Here is a 4,437-nt window from a genome sequence, read left to right as displayed (position 1 = left end):
CACGTTAAAAAAAATGGCAGGGTTACTATAATCCAAGGGTGGAGTTTTCAACCCTCTCACATCAAAAGATGAAGCAGAGGACATGAAAACCCTCACTGTGCATTCTCCATAGAATGTCCAGAGCCACTTTCTGATCAGCGGTCTTGTATCAGGCAAAGAATCAAGGGAAGCATCAGGTCATTTGTTGATATGTGTCTGATCCTTCCCTCCCTCCCTTCCTTCCTTCCTTCCTTCCTTCCTTCCTTCCTTCCTTCCTTCCTTCCTTCCTTCCTTCCCTCCTTCCTTCCTTCCTCCCTCCCTCCCTCCCTCCCTCTCCTTCTTCATCTTTCTTCTTTCTTCTTCTTTTCTTTTTTCTTTTTGAGACAGAGTCTGGCTCTGTCACATAGTCTGGAGTACAGTGGTGTGCTCATAGCTCACTACAGCCTCAAACTCTTAGGCTTAAGTGGTCCTATGACTTCAGTTTCCTGAGTAGTTGGGACTACAGGTGTGTGCCACCATGCATGGCCAATTAAAAAAAATTTTTTTTTTTTTGTGGGAGTAGATGCTGGGTCTTGCTATGTTGCTTACGCTGGTCTCGAACTTGTGGCCCCAGGTGATCCTCCCACCTCAGCCTTCCAAACTACTGGGATTACAGGCATGAACCATAGTGCCTGGCCCTGAGAACTCAGTTTTCCAGGCTACTTTGGGGTCCCCTTAGCCAAGAGATGGTCCCTTCAGTCATTTGGAGGGCTTATAATTTTATTTTTAATTTGCAATATTTTTGTACTGAATACTGTAGGCACTTGTAATACAATTGTAATGGTAAGTATGTGTGTATCTAAACATAGAAAAGGTACAGTAAAAATACAGTATGAAAGATAAAACACAGCTGGTTGAGGTGGCTTACTCCTGTCATCCCAGGCCTTCAGGAGGCCGAGGTGGGAGAACAGCTTGAGGCCAGGAGTTTGAGACCAGCCTGGGCAACATAAGGAGACCCCATCTCTACAAAAAATAATAATACTAAAAAATGGTAAAAAGTGATATATCTGTATAGGACACTTACCCTGAATGGAGCTTGCAGGAGTGGAAGTTGCTTTGGGTGAGTCAGTAAGTGGCAAGTGAACGTGAAGGCCTAGGACATAACTGAATAGTACAGTAAAGTTTACAAACACTGTACACTTAGGCACACAAAGTATTAAAAAGTATTTTTTATAAAGTATATAAAAAGTATTTTTCTTTGTATAATAATAAATTAGCATACATAGGCTACTGTAACTATTTTATGCACTTCTAATTTTTTTCAACTTTTTGACTCTTGTAATAATAGCTTAAAACACAAACATTGTACAGCTGTACAAAAATATGTTCTTTCTTTATATCCTTGTCCTATTCTTTTTTAACTTTTAGATTTTTTTTCTTTTTAAGCTTTTTTTTTTTTTAATCTAAGATACAAACACATTAGCCTAGGGTCAAGATCATCAATATCACTGTCTTCTACCACCACGTCTTATCCCACTCAGGTGCAATAACATGTATAGAGCTGTCATCTCCTATGATAACAATGCCTTCTTCTGAAATACCTCCTGAAGGACCTGCTTAAGGCTGTTTTACAGTTAACTTAAAAAAATATATAACTAAAAGGAGTATACTTTAAAACAACAATAAAAGTCTGGGCGAGGTGGCTCACGCCTGTAAATCCCAGCACTTTGGGAGGCCAAGGCAGGCGGATCACCTGAGGTCAGGAATTCGAGACCAGCCTGACCAGCATGGTGAAACCCCGTCTCTACTAAAAACACAAAAGTTAGTTGGGCGTGGTGCCGGGCGCCTATAGTTGCAGCTACTCAGGAGGCTGAGGCACCAGAATTGCTTGAACCCAGGAGGCGAAGGTTATGCTTAGGGAGGCTGAGACAGGAGGATTGCTTGAGACCAGGAGTGTAGGACCAGCCTGGGCAAGGCAGTGAGAACTTGTCTCTAAGAAAAAAAAAAAAAAGAAACTAGCCAGGTCTGGTGGTGTGTACCTGTAGTTCAGCTACTTGGGAGGCTGAGCGGCAGCTGAATCACTTGAGTCCAGGAGCTTGAAGTTACAATGAGTCATTGCACTCTAGCTTAGGCAACAGAGTGTCTCTAAAAAAAAGTAAAAAGGAAAAAAAATGAAATTGGTTCACACAATCATGTAATTATGAGGGCCGAGAGGTTCCAAGATTTGCAGTCAGAAAACTAGAGAACAGGGAAAGCTGATGGTGTAAGTTCTAGTTCAAGTCCAAGTCCAAAGGCAGGAGAATACTGATGTTCCAGCATGAAGATAGGCAGAGAATAAATTCTCCTTCATTTAACTTTTTGTTTGATTCATGTCTTCGGTGGATTGGATGAGCCTCACCCACATTGCAGAGGGCAATCTGCTTTACTCAGTCTACTGATTCAAATGGGACTCTCACCCAGAAACAATCTCATAGACCCACTGAGAATAATGTTTAATCAATAACTGCGCACCCCATGGCCCAGGCAAGTTCACAGATAAAGTTAACCATTATAGTTTATTTTTCCTGATTTGCCAACTTTGCAAACTAATAAACAGTTAACATTTCCAGAGGAAGATGAGGAAATTAGCTCTCTCTTTTTTTTTTGTTGAGACAGAGTCTTGCTCTGTTGCCCAGGCTGGAGTGCAATGGCAAGATCTCAGCTCACTGCAAGCTCCACCTCCCTGGTTCAAGCCATTCTCCTGCCTCAGCCTCCCGAGTAGCTGGGACTACAGGCGCCCGCCACCTCGCCCAGCTAATTTTTTGTATTTTTAGTAGAGACGGGGTTTTACCGTGTTAGCCAGGATGGTTTTGATCTCCTGACCTTGTGATCTGCCTGCTTCAGCCTCCCAAAGTGCTGGGATTGCAGACGTGAACCACCACACCCGGCCTCTCTGCTTGGTTTTCTATGACATTTTTCTTCTTCTTCTTTTTTTTTTTTTGTAAAGACAGTGTCTCATTATGTTGCTCAGGTTGGTCTTGAACTCCTGGTCTCAAGCCATCCTCCTGCCTCAGCCTCCCAAAGTGCTGGGATTACAGGCGTGAGCCAGCGTTCTTTTTTTTTTTTTTCTTTAACTGTTGAACACTCTGTAATTATTAGGTAAAACTAATAGTACTTTACAATTATATATATCACTTCACAGTTTACAAAGTTATTAAGTAGACATTTGTTTTGATGCCCCCAAATAAAATTTAACTTCTTTCTCCTCCCTTCTCCCCTCCATCAAAGAAAGACTAAGGAACATTTAATCAGAAAAGGTGATAAAAGTGTATCAATCTGTACAGAACTACAAAGAATAAAGAGGAGGAAGGTAGGACCCTGAAGAGGGCCACAGGGACTTCAGGAAGGAGAAAACCAGAGTGTTAAATGTGAGGAAAGCCCAGGGGTCCCAGGGAGTTAGCCATCATAAGGGGCAGGTTGTATTCACTACATAAAAGGAGGGGCACACAGCATATGTTTCACATTCTAAAACAATATGACAAGATCATAACTGAAGAGCTGAAGTTGAACTTTGTGGTTTCTCAGAACACAAGTAGAAGATGACCACCAACCATGGTTTCTGAATAAACTGGGTTCAAAGTGCATCTGGTTGCAGCAGAGGGCTTCCTTGGACTCTGATACTAGAAATTTAACAAAGGTAATTCGAGCAGCTGCGATTTTACATAGTGGTGGCATCCTAGGGGACATCTATTGCATCAGTCAAGTTTAGTATCTCACAATCGTGGAAAAGGAGTTTACGAGCAGGTAATACTTGGGCCATCTCTTGCAGATTCTTGCTGTAAGGACTGCAAGTTTCTCCAGAGAAAGCACTTGCCTGGGTATGACTCAGTGCCAGGCAAAAATTCACACTATGAATCTGGTGGAGGGAAGGTGGAGAAGTATGCCCGGTCGGACCACATTCCCGTAATTCTCTAACCTCACATCTCCGTAGGGGTCCCTCTGAACAGGGCCCAGGTATCCCCATTCCTCTGAGTAAGGTGCACAGCCACATCCTCAAATGTCACAAACTGCTGGTACCTGACTGTCAGGAGCACAGCTGCCTGATCTCCTGGGCTTTCCTCATGGGGAAGAGCAGGCACCTGGGGAACAGGTGGAGCCCTAGTGAGTCCCTGTTCCATGTCGGTGGCCTGCACAAAGTGAGGCTCTGGAGTCAGACTCTTAAACTGGGTCTCCAAAAACTGAAATTGAACCCTTGGTGATCCTGCTGCTTCCTGGGCTGGTATTTTCTCCATCCCTGTTCTGGAGGACAATGACCATCGCAGCTCGCACAGGACATGGCCACTGGGTCCTGATGGCGAGGCCCGCCCTCGGGTCTGTGGGGTGAACTGGAGCTGAAGAGAAATAGGCCCTCGTACCCAAGCCTCGGCACACTCTTGGGAAGGAAACCACTGTCCCATATTCTTTACATTATCCTTGTTATTTGGGATCTCCAGGATTGGC

At 43.8% G+C, this 4,437-nt stretch overlaps 1 pseudogene; it reads right to left on the bottom strand.

Annotated features, from left to right (window-relative positions):
- Positions 1-3,702: 3,702 nt before the first annotated feature.
- Positions 3,703-4,229, bottom strand: LOC113222935 (annotated as a pseudogene).
- Between the last annotated feature and the right edge of the window lie 208 nt (positions 4,230-4,437).

This window comes from Piliocolobus tephrosceles, unplaced genomic scaffold (assembly GCF_002776525.5).
Source record: "Piliocolobus tephrosceles isolate RC106 unplaced genomic scaffold, ASM277652v3 unscaffolded_36523, whole genome shotgun sequence".
In the NCBI taxonomy this organism is placed as follows: domain Eukaryota; kingdom Metazoa; phylum Chordata; class Mammalia; order Primates; family Cercopithecidae; genus Piliocolobus; species Piliocolobus tephrosceles.
Note: the sequence above shows the minus strand (reverse complement) of the source record. Positions and strands in the feature narration are given on the sequence as shown.